This window comes from Peromyscus leucopus, chromosome 1, assembly GCF_004664715.2.
Source record: "Peromyscus leucopus breed LL Stock chromosome 1, UCI_PerLeu_2.1, whole genome shotgun sequence".
Taxonomy (NCBI): Eukaryota; Metazoa; Chordata; class Mammalia; order Rodentia; family Cricetidae; genus Peromyscus; species Peromyscus leucopus.
In genome coordinates, this window is record NC_051063.1 from 72,258,002 (window position 1) to 72,284,515 (window position 26,514).

General features: G+C 48.9%; 1 protein-coding gene across 2 annotated transcripts in view; it reads left to right on the forward strand.

Moving 5' to 3' along the window:
- Positions 1-3,991: 3,991 nt before the first annotated feature.
- Chst15 (carbohydrate sulfotransferase 15) overlaps positions 3,992-26,514 on the forward strand; it is an 80,205-nt gene continuing 57,682 nt past the window's right edge. Inside the window, exon 1 of one of the 2 annotated variants that reach the window (XM_028868522.2) lies at positions 3,992-4,192. The gene's annotated coding sequence lies outside the window, so the exon portion shown is untranslated. Of the gene's footprint in view, positions 4,193-4,517; positions 4,941-26,514 lie in introns of those variants that run through there. The other variant, XM_028868511.2, reaches the window with a different exon arrangement.

Sequence of the window (26,514 nt, forward strand, 5' to 3'; positions counted from 1 at the left end):
TTTAATAAATGCCCCTCCTTCCCCGTTAGCATAGACAGTTTTCATGTTGTTTAAAACTGGCTCGGACCTTTCTTCCCTGAATGTTCAATGCCGAGTCAAGCTTGCCGCTTTAAGGAACCTCTAACTATCCTAAATCCTGTAGAGGGTTTGGATCGGGTGTAGGAAATTTTCACAAGGACCCAAATTTCACGTCGATTTGTGATGGATTAGCATACCAAAATTGGTTTAAAGTGCACTTAATGGATGCATTACTGCGGGAGGGATCCGCCTAACCAGAGGATTTCTAAATTTATAAAAATTGAAATGCACTTTGGGTTACCGAGGAGTCTAAATTTGTCAAAGTCGCAGGGTGGGAAGCAGGTCGTTGCAGAAATCTGAAGCCAGGGCTGCTGAAATGAACTTGAGCGCTTCTGCAATGACCTCTAGAGCCCTTAGGCCCCTGGGAAAAGCCCTTTTCATGGTAGAAACAGAATCTGTGCCTTGTGGGCCTCGTGTTTACTAAGCCTTGGCATGACTGAGGGACAGAAAGTGACAGGAACCCCGTTCTCATGGGTTTGCCCATCATTAACTCAACATCAGTGGTACCACTAGACAGTAGACGGGGACAGCAGTGACTTCAGGTCTGCTTCTACATGCTTGATTTCTGAGCCTCAGTCTTCCAGCCTGAAGGATGGGCATAAGTAGCATTGATTGTTGGGAAGGCTTAAGAATACAGAGTGGGAAAGTACTGATTGTCATATGGGTGGGTGTCTTTGGAGGTTCCTTTAGGAAGAGAATGGACCTTAGTTATCTCTGTGGCTTCCTCTTTCATCCTAGTGTATGGCACACTGTAGGTGTTCAGAGAATATTTACAGAATAAATGAATGAATGTGACTGTAAGGGATGTATTGGGTCCTTTTTACAATGCTCTGATGTCCTTGTGCTGTCCCTTACAAAATTTTTATTCGTTATCATTGTCATTCATTTAATTCATTATCAAACAATTATGTAGCAACTATGTGCAAAACTTTCAACAATGATGCTCACTAATAATAGCTACTTTGTTTCCTATAGCCCAAAAAATGTGCTTACCACTTTTCTGTTTTTAAAGATTTATTTTTTAAATTTACGTATATGGGTAAATGTTTGCCTGTGTGTATGTCTGTATACCATGTGCATGCAGTGCCTGTGGAGGCCAGAAGAGGGCACTGGATGTCCTGGAACTGAAGCTGCAGATAGTGGTGAGTCACTATGTGAGTGCTGGGAACTGAACCCAGGTCCTCTGGAAGAGCAGCCAGTGCTCTTCACTGCTGAGACCTCTCTCCCACGCCTGTGCTTTGCCATGAACCCACGGCTGTAATGGATCAGTCAGCTACTGCTACAGTAATGCTGTGTAACAAAACAGCTTACAATAGATTAGCATTTTTTTTCTACCCTGTTTATGTGTGTGTAGGTCAGCTGGAGTGCCTCTGAGTACAGCTGGAGCTGGGATAACTTGGCTCCAGGGTGCAAGCCGAACTCAGGTCTGCTTCAGGGTGTTTATTCTGGAGCCTTGCTGGAAGACGAAGCTCCTATTTAAGAAATGCTCTTTATATACGGGCCACTAGAATACGACAGAGAAAGCCTGGCCTCGAAAGAGCATTTCCAGCCTCTGACCCAGTTGTTCCCCAATATCTCACTGTCAAAAAAAAAAAAAAAAAAAAAAAAAAAAGTCAAAAGTCAAGTCATGGAGAGGTGCCGCCTGTTTACTATGAGGTGGTGGCAGGGGAGATGTCACTTGGAGGTGGGGCCTCTTGGAAGGTGATCAGAATCAAGTAAGGTCACCAGAGTGGGGAGTCTTGTGATTCGATGCTTGTGGCTTTATAAGAAAAGGGAGACAGACCAGAACACACTCGGACACATGGCTCCCTGCTGTGGGATGGTCTGAACCATCTTGGGAGTCTGCCAGATACTGGCTTTTGAGCTTCCAGGAGCATGAGGTAAATAAACTCTTTTTCTTTATGGTGTTAACCAGCTTCAGGTATTTTGTTATAATGACACAAAATGCACTGTGTGGCCACTGTGGAAGATTGAAGAGCTGGGCTTAATAACTCAGTGTACCACTAGTGGCTCAGAAGAAGTGATTTATGCAGAATTACTCAATAGGTGTTGGAAGTAGGATTTGAACCCAGGCAACACCCCGCCCCCCCAAACCCCCTGCCCAATCACAACGACCTGGGAATGAATGCTGGAGGGAGGGCATGCTTATTGTCTTAAACTTTCTGCATTTGCTTCTTACTCACGAACTGCCGAACTGCGAAAGGATGACTGGTACCGGTCTCTCTCCTGTTCCTATCCCTTCCTCCCCCCCACCCCCTTCACTCATACAGGGCATTTGGGTGTTGTCAGGGCTTTTTGGAATAACAAGCAATACTTGGATAATTTTCTGAAGTTAATGTTGAGCAAGGAAAAGAAAAATCCTTGTCCAGGTAATCTCAGGAACATGTATAATACCGTTGGAAAGTCCCGGTGGAACTCATATCAAAGCGGCACAGGGATTTTACTTAAAAACAATTTGCTCCCACGTCAGCTGTGATTTCTGACACCTGAATTTGAAAGTCATCTGGGTGGGCTCAGCGCCATCTCCATAATGGGGCATGTATTGGAAAGTCCCCATACGTGTGGCCCAGGGATCATGTTCCACACACTCTTACAGGAGGGGATTTCCTCCTTGCTTTTTCCAAAGAACCTTCCCTGTGTTTGCTTAAACCGGCTGCATGCCCTGCTCTGACAGCTGCCTGGCCCAGGACTTTGCTTACAGGCGCCTACACAACCCACCCTCCTTAACAGCAACCTGCACTGTGTCCCAGTGCAATTACTCGAATATATAAACCTTACTGAAAGGCAGTCTTTTCTCCGGAGCTAATAAATAAGCCCCAAAGCCACAACGTGTGTAAGACCATGAAAAATGGCATCATTATCTATTGGGAATTGTGAACTCTGCAAAAACCAGCTCATTGTATTTTTAGAAAAAAGGTTTTTGTTTAAAAAAAAAAAATAATAAAGACCTCCACATCACTAAGCCGAGTCTACACGGAGGGAAAAAGCAATACAGTCTGCTGCCTAGGGGGTGGGGGGCAGCCTCATTGCTTCATTAATCTTTCTTTGCAGATTTTTATGTAAGAGGCAGTATTTGTTGGAAAATAAGACAGGGGTTTTGAAGAACTCCCCTGTCATCCACGGTTCGCATCTGCAGTTATAATCCTCTGATTGTGACCTCTGAATCAGTTGCCATGGATCCTGAGCCAGAAGTTTACACTTCAGGGTGGTAGTAGCTTCTAAGGGGTGAAGTGGAACCTCCAGGAAGAGAGAACGGGGGACCCAGCTGTCTGGATCATCTTTCTCATACATGCCAGCATTCTACAGTTTAAGGAGCATTTTCCTGGTTGCTTCGAGAAACAAGGTGCTGGACTCTGGCCATGAGAACATGGGCAGGCCAAAGACTGTGGCTTCTATCCTGTTCCCAGAGTCTGGGTTTGGTGCTCCAGAGGCTGTCCCGAACAAATCTTAAGAGTTTAAGGTGTCTTTACATTTACCGATTGCACCTTCAGCTCATAGCCTGGGGGTCGACCGCTGGAGCCCTTCCTTGGAGCAGCCCCCGTGGGCCACTGCGGCAGACAGTGGCGCTCAGGGTCCTGCAGAGCCTTACCTCCCAGAAGAAGCAAACCTACAGGGCCGAAGGGCTAGGCAGCCTTTGTAGGATGCAAAAATACAACAGAGGGCGCCGAAACCACCAGCGTCAATGGCCTTGAATATCAATGTATGGGCTGCCTCCCGACCGCCAAGTTCCTTAAAACTGTCTCGGGTAGCCCGGGTCTCACTGCCATACACACCAGGTTTCGGTTTTGCCTTTTCAGAGTTACCGCAATACACAAACTGTATTTACTTGCAAGACGAGGGGGCGGGGACCAAACCCACCGCTCAGTGGGGCGCGCACGCCTTGATCTCGCATTCCAGACTCGAGCTGATGTGTGTCAGCGCGACATGGGGCGGGGGGAGGGTTCTATTCAGAGGTTTCATTCGCCATCTGCAAGTCACTCCCAAACTTTTCCTCTTAGCGCTCGGGGAGTCAGGTTGACGCGCCCTGGATGCGGGGCGCTAGGCGCGGGGCTGGGCGCGCGCTCCCGCGGAGTCGGGGCTGCAGAGGCTTCCGAGCTAGTCTTGGGCTTTTCAGGTACAAGTTGGGTGCCGGGTGACGGGCTGGGGGCGGCGAGAAGCGGCGGGCGGAGGTTTGGCTCGGGGTTTCGGTGCCCTTCTGCGGGTTCCGCTCCAGCTGGCCGGGACTGGGCGCTGGGAGTCCGGGTGGCGGGGGCTGCGCGCAGCCTCATTCCCCACGGTGCTCCCGGCGCGGAGGCGGCGGCGGCCCAGGCAGACAATGAACTTGGAGCGCGCCGAGCTCTGGCAGGTTTGGGCCCGCACCACTTGGTCGGGCCTCCTCGCTCCAGGCGCAGTCCCCAGCAGGAGGCGTCCCTTTCACTAAGCGGTCCTGGCCGTGCTCTGGGTGCCCAGGGCTCTTGGGTACCCTGCAGGAACGACTGCGGGTGGCGGCGCCGGGGCTCACACGCCCCCTCCCTAGCCAGAGCGAATGTGGCCCGAGCTCCGAGACAGAGAGGACCGGGTGGTGGCGTGGTGGCGCTGTGGACAGCTGGAGGCCGGCGGAGGACGCACGCCGCGGGGCACGCACCAGCTGGCTGTCCCGCAGAAACGCCCCAAGGATTCAGAATCCGCGCGACCCTGGGCCACTTAGCCCTGGAAACCGAGGGCGGAGGACGGCTGGATATAGGACCAATGGACAGACAGGTCGGCGATTTTCTGGAGCGAGCTCGCCGCCGGCAGAACTGGGGACCGGGGTTCTCCTAGCCGTGTTCAATGCCCCTCCCCCGCACACTTTGGGGGAAGTTTCCAGGCGCAGCCTGGGGCAGGTACGTGGGCATCTGCCACTATCTCTGGTACCGACGGGAGCCACCTCGGGAACCTGGGCTCTAGCTGCAACACGGCTCCCAGCGGGAAGACACGTGTGGGTTTAGGGGAACAGTTTCATGCGTCGGTGCCTGTAGGACCAGGGTTCCTGAGGAGGGACTGTGGGGACATGCCTGGGAAGAAACGAGGGAGCAGCCTGAACTTTTTTCACTCCCTGCCTTTTCCTTCGCCTCTGTCCCCCAGTTCCCGGATAGGCCTGGCTAGGGTGTCTCGGCCAGCTGGGGAGCAGCGAGTAGAACGAGGCTTGTCTGAGCCGAGCCACGGGGCGGCGGCGGCGGCTGCCGGGAGCCGGGAAGGCAGCGGCCCGGACGTGGGGGCGACGCGGGGGATGGCGATGGCGTGCTAGTCGGTGGGGCTGTGTGCGCCGGTGGAGAGGAAACGAGCGTTGTGGTGGCTGGTGGCAGGTCTTGGCGCACTTGGCCGGGTGGAGCCCCTAAGGATTCCGGATGGCGCCGGGGCGAGGGGAATCAGGCTTAGCAGGGAATGAATGGAGACCAGGGGAAGCGCCTCATTTCTTCTTCGGGCGAACTGATTGGCTGGCTTGCGCTCATCAGTGTCCACGTTTAAGATTCCAAGGTCCCGCGCACCCTTGTTTGACTGCTCCATCACGATCTAAGTGTCCACGTTGCCTGCCTGTCTTGAGCCTCGGGGCGAAAACGCTGCTGGAGTGGCTGGAGCGGCCCAATGCTGGGACTGAGTCGCCTGCTGCTAGGCTGCTGGTGGCTGGACATTGGCGCCTCCAGTAAGCGAGCTTACTTGGAGGCGGCGAGTCTTGGGGTTGGAACCAGCTGCTGGGGGGCTCGTCCTGCGTCTCTTAGTAGATATGCTGGACTCCTTTACTACATCCTTGTTGAGTAAGTTAATGACAGAGTTTTCAGGAGTGAAGTTCAGGAAAGCCTTGTGCCGGCTTGTGGCCAGTGACTCCATGAGGTTGGTTGCCCTTTTATCAACTACTGTTTCTGACCGGTGGGGTGCCTCTGATAGCAAAGCCTAGGTTTTCAGTGCACCCATCTGCAATTCCTGACCGAATGGTGTGGATCACCTTCTTGGATTAGGGTGATCATATCAAAAAGGCCCCCTGAGAACATCTGTATCGGACTCCACTCTGTATGCCCTGAAGGGAGCTGAGGCCTAGAGGTTTTTCCAAAGTTTCTCTTGGAACCTCTCTGTTCTCCATCTGATTTTGCCAGTCAGCTGCCTCCTCGAAAAATCAAGACCTCTTCTTCAGAATATGGCATTTGCTGATTTTACAAAGTGTTTGTTGAACTAGGATCTGTTGGCCAATATGTGAACACACTCACATCATAGGGTTTGTTCAAAGCAGCCTGGGAATAAAAGTGCTTTATAATCGGGTTGGTTTTGACCAACAAGTTTGCTTCCCCCCCAAACTAAAGAAAAGCTGAGGATGATTTTTTTTTCTTGCCACCTCAAGAAATGGAGTTGGAGGGACGTGGCTTGCTATTGTTTCTCTACTAGGGCATAGGTGAACAGGAAGTGAAGCTTTAGGTCCAACCTTCTTCCCAGGTTCTGGCTCCCCCGGAGCTATCTCAGGGCTATCTCAGGGTCTCCTGAAGGAAGCACAATGCTGGAGCGAGGCTGGTCTGTCACGATTTTCTTTGATGCATGCAAAAGCTGGACCACTGTCCTAACCAGGGATCTAGCGCTGTTAACAGTGGCTGCTGTGAGGGCCACTGTTTCTTCCACACCCTGTCTTCCCTTGTCTGAAGAGGGGCCTCACTCTTCCACATTCCCAAGAGATTAATCCTTGCACCAGGAAGGAGCTAGAAGAAGAGGGGAAGGTCCAGGCCAGTGGCAAGTGGACTCTGCTTATTCAGTGCCCGGAGAAGGAGCTGAGAAATAATCTCAAATTAACCAGTTGGGTCCCAGGAGCTAGGGAGCTTTGAACCTGGAGAAAGCAAGCTGGAGATTAGCGTCATGGTGGTGGTGGTGGTGGTGGTGGAGCGAGGAGGGAGATGCCTTGAGCAGGTAGGTGAGTGACACAGCGGGAAGCCGTCACTCAGCTCCAGCGAGTTGGGAAAAAGCAGAGTCCACAGGTCTTGTAATTTCAAGGCGGTTCTTAAGCCTGGATGTGGATGTGTGGGCTGGAGTCTAAGGATGATAGAGGTGGGGCGGTGGTGGTGATGGTGATCTGGTCCCATGCTGGTGTCAGAAGAGACTTACACTGATATAGACAGGTGATGGTCAACATGGGCTAACTCTCTGATGCCTACTTGTCATGCCTAGGGCTAGAGGGGGCCTGCCTAGGCTTCTCCACATGCTGCGTGTCATGTGTCGCACAGCTAGTCCAGGCACACCCCCCCCCCCATCGAGACTTTGCATAACACTTTTTGTTTACTGGTTTACTGAATAGACCCCACAGTGGAGCCTAGGGAGGCCACTGGGGGTAAAGACAAAGTTACTGCTCTCTCTTAGGAGAGGCAGACAGACATGCCAATGTCAGACAGACAAATGATCCCAAGGATCCCTTGGAGTGAGACTAAGGCAGAGCAAGTCCAAGAGAGGGCTTGGCTGTGGGGACAGGGGAGAAGCCCGGGGTGGGCAGCTCTTCGTGGCTGCTGTGCTGGCTCGGGTCTCTTACAAACTCCCAGATGAAGACACTCTTTGGAGTTGGCAGCTGTCACCTCTGGAGCCTCAGCCGGCCCCTATTTGTCGAGATACCATTGGAAGACCATTTGTCTGAGAGAGGAGATGTTTTCAATTCTAAAAGTAGAAACTGTTTTTTCACAAGTTGTAGCTGGCTCGGGAGTGTCACCCATCTGAGCAGTCACTCAGAAGACGTGTCTTCAGTAGTGTATGCTTTAGAAGTGACTGGTGAGTCACTGGGACTAAGACATGCACCCATGTCTCTTTCTGGGTTGTAAGTTGGGAGGCTCAGGTACCATAGATATTGAGTTACTTCAAAGGGCAGTTTGGTCCTCCAGCTGGGAATAAAGAGATCTTGTTTTGTTCGTAGCTGGCGGAGTATTCGGAGACAAGGCGTTTCAGCTTACACAGTGGCTTTCTTTATTGTCCCCAAGTATTGGGGTCTGGTGTGTTCCCTGAGACTGCTTCTCCTCTGAAACACTACAGCTAAATGACACACGGGAAGACCTGGCTCTCCACATTCTGAGGTGACCATCATGGTGGCAGTCACATACTTAGTTTGTCCAGCCTCATATCCAGGAAGAAGAGGATTTGTGTAGATGTGGGCCAAGAAGGTTTGTTTTCCTAAGACACGAAATCGAGCAAGGTGGTGTTTTTTTTTTTAACACCTGTCATTAACTATGTCTCTATGCAGTCATGGCTGGTCCTGTGCTGAGCAGATTCCACAGATGTATGTATTCCTTTGTTTCTCTTAGAGGTCCAGGGAAGGGCAATGGAGAATCTCCCCAAGATTTTCATTATTCATTTGCACAGGGAAGATGGGGGAAGTGGGATGGGGACAGTCCTCACTCCAGGAGAAGGCTGTGTGAATCCGTGAGTGGTTAAGTGTGTGTGTGTGTGTGGGGGGGGGAGTTGGCAAGTGGGAAGCGATTTCTGTCCTTTACAGAATTTGCAGGGATGCAGAGGGAAGGGGAGCCTCCCCTCTGTCGTTGGAAGCAGCTCTGTACAATATTTATGCATTCCCTTTAGGTGTGGCCCTGGGCCAGGTGCATGGGGGCAGAGAGTCAGCTCTCAGCACGCAGTTCCTGCACAGCGATGAGATTAGTGGGCGAGGCAGAACTTGTGCAAGTCAGAATTACATAATGCTGCTGACAGGCGTCTTCAAGGGGCCCTGGGAGAGTGCAGTGGGAGCCTGGTGAGCGGCTTGGAGATTGGAGTGTTCAGGAATGATTTCACCCAGGTGTCCTACAAAAGAGTTAAGCCCCTGCCAGGTGCTGGGAACAATGCCTGGTAAATAGCACTCAGTGAGCACTGGCTTTTTTAATTATTTTTTGGTTTCTAGAACTCGTAACCAAAGATGGAGGGATATCTCTGAGGTCTAAAATTGCATAGCACCTCTGCCCCACATGTGTATATTTCCTTAGAGCAGTGGTTTTCAACTTGTGGGTCGTGGCCCCTGTAGGGGTCAAATGACCCTTTCACAGGGATCACCTAAGACCACGGGAAAACAGATGTTTACATTATGACTCAGGACACTAGCAAAATTACAGTTATGAAGTAGCAATGAAATAATCTTATGGTTGGGGGTCACCACAATACAAGGAACTGTACTAAGGGGTCTCAGCCTAGGAAGGTTGAGAACCACGGCCTTAGAGCATCATGTCCTCTATCTAATAGAGTCTACCTTGAGGCCATGGATGGGAACGTAGTTCAGTGGTGGAGGCCTTGCCTAGCATGTGCAAAGAAAAACATAGAAAAACATTAAAAAAAAAAAATAGAGAGAGCCAGGGGAAGCCCCTGATTGCCTTGCCCCAGCTAGGTTTCCTGAGGCTGTGGCTTTAACTCTCTGGTCATCTTCCCATCTGTGCAGGGAGGGGATCGGGTACCTACTATCCTCTGTGCCCCTTTAGTTGGCCTTGTGGGCAGGCTGTAGGTGCCCATTTGATGTTGTCACATTAAGCAAAGTGGAGACCAGGCCACTCTCCAGAAAAAAAAAAAAAAAAGTGCTGGTGTAGCTGGCCTTTGAATGTCACATCTTGAGCCCTTCTCTGAGTCTGAAAGAGTCCTAAGAGGGAATGGATCGGGGAAGGGGGCTCCTGGCTGGGGCAGGTGCTCCTGACACCTAGTTTACATTTCTAGAGCTCATCTTGGTTCAGGCATTTTAGATTTCTGAGCAAAGTAAAGCTGGCAGCTCCTCAAAAGCAGAGGGTGTCATTAAAAAAAAAAAAAAAAGGAAACTTGGATCCTGTCCAGAATTGTATTTGTGGTAGAAACACTGAAACAGGCAACCTAGTCACCCAGGTGTCTGAAAAACACCCCGACACGGGCAGATAATTAGATGCAGGCTGGGTACAGTTATGTTTTCCTTACAGTGTTCTGGGGCTGATGGTTTCACATTTTCTCTGCAAATGGAATATGTGCCTGCTGGGCTGCTTGGTTCCCTGTGGTCAAAAAGATGGTGGTACAGGCACCTAGGAGGAAGACGGGCCGGGATGGAATTCTGTCGTGCTTTTCCCTCGTGGCTAGCTTCCCTGGGGGTATTGGGCCCGTGGCACCTTTATCACATGGTCTGACCCTGCATTTCCGAGTGGAAGGGGTTGGAGGGGGGGAAGCGACACCCTGTTAGTCTCCATCCTTGATGAACGGGGCTTGGAGCATGTCTGCTTTCTATGCTTGTGAGTGAGCTCAGCAGCCGATTGGAAGAAGAGCCAGCCCTTCTGGTCAGCGTGTTTCGGGACATAGTGCATTCTCCTAGCTCAGGTGCTGGAGCCCCAGCCACTCAGAGGAGCCACCTAGGTGCCAGGCAGAGTCGCTCGGGCAGCTTCGTGGCAATTCTGATTCAAGTCCCAGCTCTGCTCTTTCATCTCATTCCCATGACCCCGGACAAAGCTGAATGTACCAGCTTCCTCATGTAACAGCAACTTCTGCCTGTTGAGTGCCTTATGAACAGTACGCGTTGGGGTTCAGGGATCCTCCTCAGATCCAGCCACTTCTCTGATGGAGATCAAATGTGACTTCTGCCCCTATCTGAAGCTGAGGTTGGCGCGTATGCTGAACCGGCATGGGGGGCAAGGGATACTGTGAGACAGAGTCTGACTGACTTAGCAGTCTGCACACGCGGGAAGCTTCGCTCCCTCTGGACAGCCGCTTCCCTTCTTGGGGCAGGCAGCAGTAGAAGTATGTACTTACTGCAAGGCGGGCAGCGAAGGTCTATGTCTTACTTCTATACTCCAGGGACTGTGCTGCAACTTCCCGGCGTAGACATGCTGGAGAGGTCCCACATGCTGCTCTCTCTCTCTGGCAGGAAGCAAAGTCTGAGCCTAGTGTCTGGCCCATGGCGAAGGGTTGATGTTGTTTTATCATTGGATCGGTGGCTGCACCTGAATCTGCTGCCGTTCCAGCTACTGCCCGCAGTTCCGCAGTCACTGCCCCACGGCTCAGGCCGAGCCCCGCCGGGACTTTGCATCCTGCCGGAACCGCCTCTGCCTCTGCAGCCAAATGTAATGTTAAACTAAGTCTCTATCATTCTATTTTACATATAAAAATTCGGGAGTCGGCTACTGGGGTAAAAACCTGCTAGATCTGAGAGGCCAAGAAGCAACCAGTTGATCTTCCTTCTTAGCCAACTGCCCAGCGAGAGAGCTTCCCTTGGGCCATCCTAAACTAAAAAGGCCACCAAACTCAAAAGTCCCTCTTCACTACTTCCTGTGCATGACTCTCTCCATTTTCCGGACTCCCTCTAACTCTCTATGGCTACTTCCTGTTAACTAGTTGTTGGCTCCGCCTCTTGATCCAAGGTTGATTTTATTTAATTAATGCAGTCTTGGGGTTCACAGTGTGATCAATTATCTGGCAACAGGTTGGTCTGTGTCATCTCTTGGGCATGCGGTGGGCAGGGTGGCCTCAGTGTGTATGTGATGTATTAATTCTGTGTTATTTTCTGCTTTGGGAGGTTTTAAGTTCAAGAAGCATATCTTTCTCTCCCTTCTTGTCATTCTGGGGAGTGACCACAGACTTCAAGGTTGCATTCTAACCTGAATGCAGTTCACTCGGATGGAGGTAATGGCTGACTGCTAGCCAGAGATCTTTTCTTTCCTTCTCTCTTGGTCCCTCAACTGGCAGTGGACGCCCCCCCCCCCCCGACCCTTTTCTCCTTTTCTGTCTTGCTGTGTAGCTGAGGTTGGTCTCAAACTGATGGACTTAAGTGCCATGCTGTGTCAGCCTTCCAAGTGCCGGGACTATTGGCATACAGCGTGCCTGCCACCGGCTTGCACGTTACGGCCAGGTGGAGTTCTGTCTTTGTGCCAAGTTCCCGGGCCAGCCAGCCGAGACTTGGCTGCACTCCCTAGCCACTGAGAAGGGGAGCCCCTGCACCTGCTCATCCTTCCTTGTGTCCCAACCCTCACCTCGGCATCCCTGCTAATAGGAAACCCAGACAGTCACTGTCATATGCCTCCTTATCCCATCCACATGCAGTGCTCCTCCTTCTACAGGTCCACTCTGTTGTCTTTCTCAGGTTTGAGCCCTTTCCATGTGTACTGTATTCTGGCTTTCTGGGTAATGTCTGTTTGCCTGGTCTAGAGGGCCCCTTAGCAGCGAGGAGGTTGTCTGGAGTCCTTGTCACTTTCTCATTGCCGGACCTCCTCCTAGTTGAGAGTGTTTGTCATGGATTGTATTCATGTATCCATTTACAGAGATCTAGCTGAGAGCTGGTCTCCCAAGGATACTCGTATACGCCCAGAAGATAGAGGTTCTGCATTTGGCGTTATGACCCAGGAGCTGACACTTGTTGGAAGAGCCTGGTGTAATGACCCTGGACTCCTGGCATCATATTGGAGGGGTTATTTTAAGAACGGTCCCTGCTTTTTTTGTGTGTCTTGAGAGTTGTGGGGAGAATGTTATGGGAATTTGGTTGCTGCTCCAAGAATATAAACAGGAGTCATCAGCTCAAGCAAGAGCCAGGGGCCGGTAGTATGTGTGCCCGGAGCATATAGCTTGTCTGAAGAGTCCAGGCTCCTTTGTTTGGAATGTAAATATTTATATTAAAAATTTAAAGTATGTCCTAGTGTATATTTTTAGTGACTGTAATTTCTAAACCTCAAATCAGACTATTGGTCTACAGAGGATTTTTTTCCCCTCCAATTTGTGAACCTGTTTATATAAAGAGTCTTCCAAATGTACACATACCAGACCATGTTTACTTTGTGTGCATAAGGGATCTCCAGGCCTCCAGGAAAGTGGTGGCCCTGTTCATCTAGGTAGGGGCTGGCCTGGTGGTCCTGGTTGATCTCCATGTCTTTTCAGCATATACTTCATTTCAGAGCTGTTTATCGCTCTAGGAATACATCCTGGAGAATCATATTGGTACCCTTGTGCACCCATTGCTGGTCTGGTGTTGACCTGTGTGGGACTGTGTGACAACTTCCTCCATCATTGTCTTTGGGGGCAATTTGGCTTTTCACTCGTCCTCTGGAGACTAACCCAAATCTATCAAATGTTTGCTTGCCTCTCTGGCCTGCCTTGTTTTCTGGGTTCAAGGCTAGTGGCTGATGGGAATTGGACGAGATCATCTGCCCTGCGTGGGGGAAGGTCACTTCTGGGACTTCCTCTGAATCAGTCCGGGGTGGAAAGCATAACAGGGTGAAAAATGTCTTCCCATCACATCTAGACTCCTGGCTGGGTTACAAATTAAACTGACCTAAGACAGATGGACAGAAGGAGGAACATTGTTTATATACACATTGCAATCTCACAAACTGGAACATGGGAAGGAGGGGAGGGATGACTGAAGGTCTTCCTGAGCTAGAGAAAACAGTAGGCCTTGAGGCTCCTGTGTGTGTGGGGGGTGGCCACACAAATTACAAGAGGGTAAGGGTACTGTCACTGTCAACAAAGACTGTGTTGTGCAGCTGAACAACCACCAGAAGAGGTGCGTCTGCTTGGGTAGGTGTCTTTCCACACTAATGGGAGCCTGGAGGGGACTCTTAGCACTGACCTTCTGCTAGAGGACCCTCGCCTGGCAGACAAAGTGTCAGAGAAAGCCTCTGTCTCTGTCATCTTTCTCAAGTGGCCTCAGTTTGAAGGAGCCAGCATATCAAGCATATTTTGGTGATACTTCAGTCTGAGTGTGAAATGAGCCCCCCAGACTCATGTGCCTGAACACTTGGTTCCAAGCTAGCGGTGCGGGTGTGGAGGCTGTGGAACCTTCAGGAGGAGGTGTCCAGCTGGTGGATGTAAGGAGGGAGGTAGGGCTGGAGGTTCTAGGCTGTCTCTGATTCTGGCCCGAGTGTTGTGCTTGCTGATTGGCAGCCACGATGTGACAAGCCCTGACATCTGCAGAGAAAGCCTTTTCTGCCTGGATGGGTGGCAGCCTCTGAACCGTGAGCCCAAACAAGTTCTTCCTTAAGTTGCTTGTCAGGCATTTAGTCATAACAACGAGAGAACTCTAACGAGAAAATCAGTGTTGAGAATGGGATTGTTGTTGTGATAAACCTGACCATGTGGTTTGTAGGTCTTTGGAACTGGTTTACAGGAGAAATGTGGAAGAGTTTGGGGGCTGTAAGCCAGAAGATCCCTCAAATAGTTGAGCAGAACTTATTAGGTCATTCTGGTGGGAGTCTGGAAGATCAGAGTCCTGATAAAAACTGTGGACAGTAAAGGTCAGGCTCATGAGGTTTCAGAGGGAAAAAAAAGATTCTACTGGGAACTGGCCAGGAGATTGTTTATGTTGCATCCTGGCAAGGAATTTGGCCACGTTCTGTCCTTGTTCTAAATTAAATAGAAATGGACTAAGTCGTTGGTGGAGAACATGTGAAGACAGACTAGCAGCCAGGCTGAGACATGGTTAGCGCTCGCTGCTTTTAGCAAAGTGGAGAAAAAAAGATGTGAAAAGTGTACAGTTTGGCAAGGAAAGGATTACGATTCTGTTTAAGGTCGTGGACAAGGCAGGTCCAGACAAAGTAGACTGTAATATTAAAGAGATTAGTGCCATTAAAGATGGCAGATCTTGCCGCAGGACAAAGGAAATGGTGCCTTGAAGATAAGATCTCACCTATGGAATGTAGCAATGTAAACCAACAAGTGAAAATAAATCACTTAAGAAGGTAAAGCCTCCAGGGTATCCTCTTCCAACAGAATTGCCTAGGGAGGTATTTTCCCAGGTTTACTCATCCAGGCCCTTGGGGCCACTGCAGCCAAAGGTCCAAGGGAGCCAGGCTTCATTTTGAGCTTTTGGCAAAATTTAGCTGTATCCAAATTGTGCTGGCTTGGCAAATATGCAGAATTCAAGAGCCCTGGGGTCATGGAGGCTTGCACCAGTGTTCCAGGAAACAGCTGTGAAGGACAGGCAACGTTCTGAGTGTGGAGCTCCTGAATGAAATGTGAAGATGAAGAAGCGTAAGTTGCAACAGACCCGGGGATGTTTACATACTGGAAAAAGGGAAGCGACAGGCACTGAGTGAGACCTAAGTGACACCAAAGAGGCCACATGTGTCACAGGTGACAGGGCTTTTAACGGTAAGATTACCCAAGCCTGTTAAGAGTCCAGATGACTCCATTATAAGTCTTGGGTGATAGATGTGAAGCTACAGGGTTTGTTGCTTGTCCTGCTGGGTTTTGGTCTCGCCTTGGACCGATCTTCTCTTGCAGTGTCCCCGTTCTTTCCTGTTGGAATGGAAATGTTTATTTCATACCATTGTAGATTTAAGACATGTTACCTGGTTTTTGCTCTTACAGGGACTCATGGTTAGGAGAGTACATGAGTTGTAGAAGATACTTTGGATTTTTGAATAGTATTGGAAGTATAAGACTACAGGGACTTTTGAAGTTTGAGTGGATGCGTTTTACATTATGGGATGGCCAGGGGCTTATGCAGAGGAAGGTAGGCTGCTATGTTTTGGGTGTGAAATGTTCCCTACAGGCTCATTTGTTTGACTACTTGGTCCCCAGCTAACTGCACTGTTTTGGGAGGTTGTAGAACTTTTGGGGATGGGGTCTGAGTGGCAGCTGTGTGACCATAGGGACAGAGCTAGATAATCATAGCCTGGCTGTCTTTCTGCCCCTAGTCCTCTGCTTGCTGGTTGGCTCCTGAGATGTGAACAGGGTATGCTGTCAGTTCCTGATGCTGGATAGCGTTGCCTGTCTATACAGCCTTCCCTACCACAATGGACCTAGAGCTCAGAGAATCCCTCCCTTGAGTTGCTTCTTTCAGGCATTCCACTACAGTGATGGGGAAAGCTGATGGATCCCATGACATTTCCTCAGTCCTTGAAAACAAGTTTCAACCTCTTAGGAGGATGAGGTGGGTGGATTTCTTGAACCCAGGAGCTCAAGATCAGACTAGTCAACATGGTGAGGCACCATTGCAAACAGTAGCAACACGCAACCACAAACACGCAACAGTCTTGTGGCCTGGAGGATAATATGGGGAAGACTTGGGAAACGGAGGCCGCCTAGGCTGCCAGGACACCCGGAACTGGCCCTCCGTGTAGCAGCCTCCTTCCCATTGCAGGGTGAAGGGCAAATGAAGGGGAGCTGGGAGGACCCTAGAAAGGTACTTTCAAGGCTCTTGCCCACCCACCCCTGTCTCTGATTCCCATCTCTGGCTCCTTTTGGAGCTGGAACAGAAGGCCTCCATTGTCCTTGCTTCCCAGCTGGCCCATGCACCTTATGTTGGGTGACTCCGCCTTCTCCATTCACTGAACACTGGCTTAGGGTAAGGACTCTCTGAGGCATCACGATCTATCTTTCCTAATTCATCTCGGTCTCTCCAAGGGCATGGAATTCTGGGGCTAGGAATGTCTGCTGTCCTGCTTGGGAGCAGTTCCTTCATAACAATCCTGGGGTGCTGAACCCCAAATGGAAGAGGAAGTGAATGGAGAAGTGGCCCAAGGGCAGAAGAATAGAGTTCTATGTTACCTACTACCAAGCATGGAACTTCCCATTTCCCTTTGACTCGCCTTAGGTGACCTACCTCACCCTAAGGACATGTTATCCAGGCTTAGGAGTGAGGGCCCTAGGGACATCTTGCGTGTTCTAGGTACTGAATTAAGGAAACACTATTCTTGTGTGTGTGTTTGTATTTGGCTTGATTCATAATGGTGTGGCACTCATTGTCTGTCACAGCTTTTAATACAGATGATATATTCCAGGCAGTTCCACCTCTGTCCAGGAATGGAAGTACATTATGTTGAAAGTGAGGTGGTAGCGGCTTCTAGGATATGCTGAACTTGCCTAAGAAAGTTATCAGGGAGACAAGAGGAGGGGTGAAAGGGTGTCCATTAATGAGAACTGTATTAGCCTGGCATTTGCATCGTGTTTACTCTGAGAAACTATTTTATTCCCACTTGGTAGCCATTTTAGTGAGATGCTGGGGGTTGGGGGTGGGGTGCCACTGGAATACTTGAAGCCAGAGAAGGAAGCTAGTGCTTTGGATCCCCTCTTCAGAATTATCTGTCAGGCCAAAGCAGGGAAAAACATTTGCTCCCTAGCCAACAATGGGGAGTCCACCAATCCTTTGCCCTATGTATGATCTGGCTCAGAATAAAAACGAGGTATTAAAAAGCAGGTTGAAGCCTCCTTGCTGTTTGAGAGGTGGAAGATAAATTTGCTTTCAGCTGTTGCAAACAAATCAATGGAAAAACCGCAGGGCTGCTCACTCTCCAGTCAGCAGGTTTGGGGTTTACAAGAGGAAGCCCTGTCTATTCACAGGGCTTCCCCTTCAGATGGCCTAGGAACTGGCTGGCTCCCATATTCATATATGCAGAACATAGCTCTCATCCGGATGATTTTGAAAGTCATACAACAGGCCTTAAAAAAGAAACCTCATTCAGCATTTTCTTTTAAAAGCAGCTTTTTTTTTTTTTTTTTTTTTTTTTTTTTGCCATATTACACGCCGTGTTAGTCACTATTCTCATTGTTGTGACAAAAATATCAGAGAAAAGTAACGTAAGAAGGAAGGGTTTATTTTGGCCACAGTTGGAGGGTGCAACTCACCGTGGTGGGAAAGGGATGGTAACGGGAACACCAGGCAGCTGGGCAAGTCGGATCCGCAGCCAGCAACAGACAGGGTCGAATGCTGGCGTGAAGCTTGCGGCTCCTTTTTATTCAGTCAGGGACCTGAGCCTGCGGGGATGGTTCCACCCACATTCAGGGTGGGTCTTCCTGCTCTAGTTAAATCTTCCAGGAAACACTCATAGCCACACCACAGGTGTGCTTCCATGGTGATTCTAAATGTAGTCAAGTTGACAAGTCCCACATACTAATACCCGTTGGAAGTATATAATTTAATGTTTTCTGTATATCCGTAGGTATGTACATGACACCAGCAAAGCCAGTGTTACGGCGTTTTGTCCACTGAGCAAGAAAGCCTGTACCCTTTTGCTTACCTGCCCTCCCAGTCCTAAACAGCCACAACTCAGTTTTTGGTCTCTGTCAATCCGTTCTCAGGTCTGGGCTTCTGTATGGACAAAGTCATAAAGAATGTGGTATTCTGTGGATGGCTTCTTTCACTCTGTGTTATTCACGTTGTAACATATGAAGTCCATTCTTCTCAGGGCCAGATAGTATTCTGTGGGGTGGACTGACCACATTTCTATTTACTCAAGTGTCCCTTGCTAGCCGTTCCCATTGTCTCCACGTTTTGGCTTTCAGGAGCATCATTACTGTAAACTTTTCTGTCTAGGCTTTTTCATGTGAATGTATTTTCATTTCTAGGGTTACGTTTTGTTTTGTTTTAAGATATTTTTACTTTCTCCTAACAACAGGATTTATTTATTTTGCTTTCCCTGGCCCTAGAGAAGTCTTGGTTTATAGATGAGGTCTTGACCTTGCTCCTTGTAATGCTGGATGAGGTACTGAAGAGTCTGAATTGCTGAGTTGAAAGTACCTGTGCTGAATATAGTTCAGGTCTTCTTTATAGATGGAAACTGAGGCCCAAGAGGGGTCACACACAGAGCCAGGATTGAATCTAGGTTTGTGAGTTACAATTCAGTTGCTCTATATTCCAAATTCCTTGTCAAACCCTAGTCTGCTTTCTTTACTAGCCTGGGGAGTAGGTGAGGGTGGGTGGACGGATGGTGACTGCCTTGCCTCGGCCCACCCTAACCTAACAAAGGCCTGGGAGAGTCTCATCTTCACCAGAAACCGACGAGAGCTTCAAATGGTGGCGCCAGTGGCCGCCTCATTCTCTTTCCCTGCAGCAGTGAGAGGCGGCTGCTGCTGATCTGGGGGAGTAATTAAATTAGGAACCAATTCAGAGAATGAAATTTTATCTGATCTGGCCAAGTCTATAAACAAGGGGCTGTGATTGTGTCTCCAGGAGACATTAAGAAGTTGTGTTTTAAAGAATTGTGCTGGGCTAGAGCATGTGAAAAAACTTCCCTGGGGCCAAGTTGGAGGCCTCCCTGGCTGGGGTTGGCAATGGACAAGAGTGTGCAGTCCTGGGGGTCTGGCTGTGTCCCCAGGCCAGCCTTTCAGATGCTCTGTTTCCAAGTCTCTCTTGAGCTCCACTGTGGTGGATGTATGTGTTTTGTGGCTGGGATGGTCTCGCTGTTTAGGAGAGTTCTTCTGCCTAGTCCCCACGAAGTGGTTCAGGAGGATGCTGGGGAGCTCCGAACTGGCCCTTTGCCACCCAGACCAGCAAACAAGACAGCCGTGTGGCCAAAGCTGACTTCATGAAACCAGAAAGTCAGATGCCTGCTCTGCCCACGTATGCATGGAGATGCGCAGAGAGCAGAGTCAATCCCAGAGGTGCTCCTCGGCTTTGCAGAACTTTCCAGTGTTCTGAGAGGTGGGAAACAGTATATAGAAGGAGAAGCCTCTATTTAATGATTTAAATGATGTGGCTGTGCTGACAGAATTCACTATGGTGGGGAAATGGAGGATTATGGGTCAGGGAGACAAGAAGGACCCCACTGCCCAGTAGAGAGCCATCTGGCTTCTTCCTGTTCTGAACTTAGTTCAAACCCGCAAACCTTGACATCTCTGGAGCTGTATTAGAGAGATGCTGGAGGAGAGGCCGACTGGGATGCAACAGGACACAAGGGTGGATGAGAAGCTGCCATCAGCCCCTAAGGTGAGGGAGCAGAAGGGTGCTGCTTTCTCTCTAAAGGAAAGCTTGGTGGAACTGGGAGGATGAGGAAGGCACTGTTCACACCATGGTGGACTAGGAGTAGGTAGAGAGAATAGACCAGACTGGGGGCCCCTACTCAGAGGTCCAGCCATGGTCACTCAGGAAAAGGTACGCGAGGAAGACGGAGATGAAAGAAAGGTGAGTTGGAACACTGTTCATCCCCCTCTCCCAAATTAACCGGCCTAGCTCTAGCATGCTGCTGTCCCTAGCAGCCCAGCTAAAGGGCCTTCACAACTGTATGAAGAGGTGAAATTTGGAGGAAAGTTAGGAACTCTAAATCAGGGGTGCTGTACTAGAAAACCCCATAGGGTTTTGAAAGACACGGACTTCCTGTGGTTTCCTATTAGCTTGATTGCATTAGATTGTTGGAGGCGTCTGCATGTGCATGGGTGCACACGTGCACGCACATATGTACGTAGAGCCATGTGTGTCCAGCTCTTTAGCTAGGAAGCACTCTTTGGAACTTGGCAGTGATTACAATCATCCTCTGAGGGGCATTTCTAGTTCTTTCCCATTGAAGATGAGGCATAGGTAATCAGAATGGTGATTGTAGCAATGACTCACTTGTCACTTAGTGTCTGTGACTGTCTTTATGTCTCATGTCCAGATTTCCTAGATGCAGCTCACCTTCTCTTGTTTGGCAACGTGTGTGTGTGTGTGTGTGTGTGTGTGTGTGTGTAAGTTTAGATTCACTTTCCTTCTCTTTGTGGATGGTCCCCCACTCTGTCCCCACAGCAGCCAGGCTAGAGGCTTGAGTGTCATCTGTGACAGTGGCCGACAGGCACACACTTGCCTGTGTTTTGTCTCTGCCACTCAGGCCCTTTGGAACAGGAAAGGAGTCTTCCTCCTATTGGAAGGAGAGGGTTGGACAGCTGGGTGGATGGACAGACAGGCTGATGGGCGGAAAGAAGGTAGGCAAGGGTGGGTGGGAGTGTCTTGGGGAATTGAGAGCCTTGACCCACAGTGCTAAGCTGGCTACAGTCCTTCCCACCTGTTCGGTCCTCACTCCGCTCGCTGCCCGGATAGCTGGGAGACCTGCTGAGACGAGTGGCCTGGCTGGTCCCTTTATTCCCCTTCCTAAGAACACATAGTCTAACTCCAAATTGTCACTTGCAAGTTTCTTCCACTGGGGGATGAACACCCATCTGAGGCTTGCTGGTCAGCAGCTGCTTCGAGGTTCAGAAATCAGAGAGAGAAAGAGAGATGAAAAAATACACCAGCAGCCCAGTCTCTCTTGCAGTGGTTGGTTTGTGAGCAGGAGCTAGAGAGGAAAGCCAGGGTGGACATCTGGAACCAGACTCCTGAAAACAATACCAAAATAAGCACGGAGTCCAAAGGTGAGCATGGTTGCTAACTTGAGTCCAGTGTTAATTGGGACAGGAACTAGGCACTGGAAACGTGCACACCGGCCCAATTACCCCAGTGACCAACACTTTCTTGTCCTGCCTTCTTCCACAGAACATGACTAGTCCTTGCTCTTTGCCATAGCTGCTTCCAGATGTTTCTCTTGAGGTTCCTGCCATGGGTTTTCCTTTTGCTACTGCTGTTTCTCTGCCTCCGAGGTAGTAAACCCCTAGGCTGCTCCCCGTTTCATGCCCTGATGCCACCCATGGGGGATTGTGTCACCATGGGACAATACTGTATTTCCCTGAGTCCTCTGTCAGGATACGCTGGACCTCGTCCACAGCTGGGCTGCTACCAACACCATGTAGTTGATCTGCACTGATGACCCACTAACCCCGGCCTTTCTGCCCTGCAAGCAACCTGGCAGGTCCTCAGTAGATTATTCTTGTCTCTTTCTGTGTGTTACCTCTCCCCCAGTCTTCCTTGGAAGTCCTTACAACTATCACACTACAGTTTTGCCAATAAATATTTATCAGGTGGCAATATACAGATCTGCTTCCTATTGCTTATGATTAACTTTTTTAAGTTGTGTATAAACAGCTTTTAAATTAAAATAGAAAGTTCCTTGTATTTTAGTAAATGGTAAGAAAAGAAAAACGATTTTTTTCTTTCTTTTTTTTCAGAGTACTTGATTTAGAATTATTCCAGATGTTCACCTACCATCTCTCCTTTCTAAGGCTGAACCCAACTGTCTGGAAGCTGTCTTGACAGGCTGAAAACCTGCCAAGGGCCCCCTTAATCTTTCCCCACTTCTAACGCTGCCTCATAATTTTAACTTTTTATTTTGAAGTACTTTTAGACATGCAGGAAGTTGCAGTGTTCCTATGGTACCCTTCGCCCAGCTTCCTACCATGATAGCATCATCTGTGACCCTGGGACCCCATAAAAGCCAGGAAATTGAGGCTGGCCCAATCTCATTAACTAAGCTGCAGGCTGCATTCTGTGCCTTCTGATGTTATTAAACTCAGGGATCCACAGCACGTTGGAAGCATTTTAGGATTTAGTGAATTTCAGCCCTGTCGTTTATCTTTTAGATGATTTTTGGATCTTTTCCAATTGGCAGTCAATGACATTAGTTTCCGTCAGGTCAATAAATCCTAGAAGAGCCACTTTAATGTATCTCCCGAATTCTGGAGCCCACATGGTACTCTATGAGTTCCTATTCCTGAAGAGTGTACTGAGAGAACCTTCTTATCTGGGTTTGAGAAATTCTTGGAGACAAGGGATGGTTCAGCTTAGGTAGGTATAATGGAACATAGGACAGAGATGTGGAGATACTGAGATGTGATCACAGTAACCAGCATGCATAGGGGACTAATATGAGCTGCTTTCAGTTAATATTCTTGGCAGCCTTTGAGGAGATAAGCTTAACAGCCCAGTGCCCCCATTTCACAGTTCAAATTCCTGCAGCTCAGTGGTAGAATTGGGACTTGAACCCAGGTAGTCTGAATCAGAGACTGCCTTGCAGCCTGTTAGGGCTTAGTCCTTGAATCAGACCTACCTACTTGACCTGACTGCTCTGAGCATCTTTGGCCTCCCAGCTCTGAGATGTATAGATGTAACCAACAGTCTTATTAAATAAGAAACACAGAAACAATGTAAAAGAGAAAGCCGAGAGGTCAGAGCTCAGAGCTAAAATCTCACCCTTCCTCCTGCTGTCCCAGCTTCGCAAAAAGAGACCTACTTCCTGTCGGTTCGTTTTTTTATAGTATGTTGTTCTGCCTTCTCATTGGTTGTAAACCCAAACACATGACTGCCTCGTCACTGTCTGAATGTACAGCCCCCTAGGTCTTAAAGGCATATGTCTCCAATGCTGACTGTATCCCTGAACACACAGAGATCTTATGGGATTAAAGGCGTGTGCCACCACCGCCACACTCTTGCTATGGCTCTAATAGCTCTGACCCTGAACACACAGATATCTATGGGATTAAAGGCGTGTGCCACCACCGCCACACTCTTGCTATGGCTCTAATAGCTCTGACCCCCAGACAACTTTATTTATTAACATACAATCAAAATAATATTTCAGTACAATTAGATTACCACCACAGAGATGGGCTAGTCTGAGATCTGTCATGTCTCTTAATTTAAGTGCAGTTGGCTTTCCTGGTGAAATGGCTATAGTGATAGAGCTGGGGACCCTCAAAGAAGCAAGGAAATCCCTACCCTGCTCCTTGCAGACACTTTAACGTAGAGAGATTTCTGTAGTCCTATTCAGTGTATAGAGCCTTTAGTTCCCATTGAATTATGTATTGACGTGTTTTAATTAGGTTACCTACAAACTGACTTCAAGATTCAAAATCCTAAGTGGCAGGCCAGCCCAGCACTCCCACGTATGCTCAGGACTCAAGACCCAAATAATGCGTGTATATCCCTCTCTCTCCCTGTCATGGGTACCATTAATGGCAACATGCCACTAGAATGGAATGTGGGAACTTTATCTGCATATACCTAATTGGATTTTGCATTCTCTCCCAAGGAAAGTTAAAATGAAGCCTGTTTATAAATGGTGTTTAAGCTGCCTAGGCTTGGGGACAAGCTGTAAAAACCAACAGTGCAGAGCACTGGGTGAAGGACTTAATTTTCTCTTCTGGTTGGGGACTAAACACATCACTCCACGGAAGTAAAGATTTTCCCATTTATAGAGGCTGTGAGGGATATGCCTTGGCTCATAAATTTCCTCCATGGCCTCTCTTCAGTGCCTGTGAGATGGCCCTGACTCTGGGGACCAGCATCTAACCACATTAGTGTGATAAATTAAAGGGCCTAGTGTAGGCTAAATTGTCAGCCAGAGCTGCATGGGAGCTGGTCCTGAGATTGGAGCTGTGATAAACAGGCTTCTGTTTATCTCCTCCCAGGAGAGGGACCATTCTGGTCTGAATTCCCAAGCACTCCTAGAAAGGTCCCAGTGATGATCCCAAATCTGAGAGGCAGAATGTACTTTTCTGAATGATTGTGATCATCATCTCTAAGGCATAGGAAGGGATTCCTGGGCATGTTTTCCTCTCTCCATTTGATCCTCATTGTTGTTTTAATTTTTTTTTTTGAGACGGTGTTTCATATATTCTAGGCTATCTTTAAACTAAATATGTAGCCAAGGATGACCTTGAATTTCTGATCGTCCCATCTTTACCCATGAGTGCTGGGATTGTAGATATGTGCCACCACACTTGATTGACGTGATGCTGAGGACTGAGTCCAAGGCTTTGTGTGCACTAGGCAAGCATTCTTACCACCTGTCTTGGTAACTTTTCTATTGTGATGAAACACACGACCAAAGCAACTTGTAAAGTAAAGCATTTGATTTGGGGCTTACAGTTTCAGAGGGTTAGAGTCCCTGATGGTGGAGCAAGGGCATGATGGCAGGAAGAGCTGAGAGCTCATATCTTGGTTTGTGAGGAGGAGGTGGAGAAAGCGACACACTGGGAATATCATTAGTCTTTTGAAACCTCAAAGCCTGGCGCCAGTGACACACCTCCTCCACAAGGCCACATCTTCCATCCCTTCTCAAATAGTTCCATCAACTGGGGACCAAGTAATTAAGCATATGAGTGTATGGGGGCCATTCTCATTCCAAACTGAGTTACATCCCCAGCTTTCATTATTAAACTCTATGAATCTCTAGACTGGCAGTGTCATTTACAGGCTCCAATTCAACATGTTCCTATGTACCCCATATTAAAAAATTAAGAACTTCAAAATGGGGCCAGTAGAGCATTAAATCAAGTATGCAGAGGGTTTGAGCATGGATTAACTTTATAAATGTGACCGTGTGACTGCTGAGTCCTTGTCCATGCAGCTGGCCCTGGAAACCTGCATGATACCGAACCTGGTGCCTGATGTAGTACTTACTGGGGGAGCAAATGCCTGTAAATGTCCAGATGGCAGAGATATGCTGCCTTTCCAGTACTCTGAGGAGTCTGGCTGGGTACCTTGCTGGGGACACAGGGTGCCTGTCTGGGCATGCTTGAGGAACTGAAGTGACATATCTTGATTTTTCTAATCAGAACTGGGTTTCATGTGGCTGTCAGATTCCATGCATCAAGACTCTGAGCAGGGACAGGGACCTAGATATCTAATGGAGCTCACTATCTTCACAGCTCTGCCTTGAGAAGACAAAATATGAATATGTATTTCTTCTAGAGCGAGTGCATGTGCTTTCGCACGCGCGCAGCGTGTGTGTGTGTGTGTGTGTGTGTGTGTGTGTGTGTGTGTGTGTGTGTATGTGTGTGTGTGTGTGTGTATATGTGTGTGTGTGTGTGTGTGTGTATGTGTGTGTGTGTGTGTGAATCCTTGTGCCCTGCATGATGGAAACAGGCTGACAAGCTGTGTGTGTTTATCCAGTGCTGTGAATGGCTAGCATGAACTTCTCTTCCTGGCTTTTTGCCTCCGTGTCTCAGTCCCAAGAGGGGGAGTCTATCTCCTCTTTCTTCTTGGCTCTTCTCTGATATTTTCTGCTTGGGCTCTGCCCTTTGTAGCTGAGTGGAATGTCCTTGGAGAGAGCCTAGGATTTCAAAGGCCACCATAGGTCGCCCTAGTCACTGTGAAGAATGCCAGCCTGCAAAGTCAGGGGGCTCCCAAGGAGGACAGCGCATTTTGGAGAGGAAAGGAGCTGTGGAGGGTCTCTCTCCTCTGGAGCAAGTGACTGCAGAGCTTGGAAGGAACCTATCCACTTTTTGTCATGGCTTTGTTCTCTTTCAGCACGAGGATCCTAGACTGGTCCAGGTGTGGTAGGTACCCTATTTTTGGAAACTAAGAGAGTCAGAACAGTGTCAAGGGCTGTCTGCCAGAGAGGAACACTCCCAGCCCAGGACAGCTCAGACTTTAAAGGGTTTTCAGTTGGAAACAGGAATCTCGAATAGGATTAAAATCACCTAAACATTGGTTGGGGGAGCTGAGGGTCTCAGAATTACACAGGGAGAGCTACCCATACCAAGCACCCTCAGAGTTGCATCATGGGGTAGTGATGCATATGACCTCGGTGGTCACCACCTTTTGTCCTCCGTTTGTACCAAGGCCACTGGACTTGTGAATCCCCAGCCAGCCAGGACTATGCTCTCACTCTGCATGGTCACAAGTTGGTGAATCTGAATGGGGCTATGACACTTGAAAGAAACTGGCTGTCTTTTATGCCTCCTGGCTATGGGGAGAGAGTATGGCGGGCAGCCAGGTGTGCTGGGGTGCAGTGAGGGGAAGTCGGTTATACCTGCTTGTCTGGAATTAGATTCTCACGGACCGTGGAGCTCTGAAGCAGTGTTTAACACAGTCACTGAATGACAAACACAGAGCTTATGTGTTCAAGCGAAAGCTGGTTTTGTTTATCTCGTCAAGACAGCCACAATCACTGTTTTTACTTTAAAAAGGAGAATAATGGG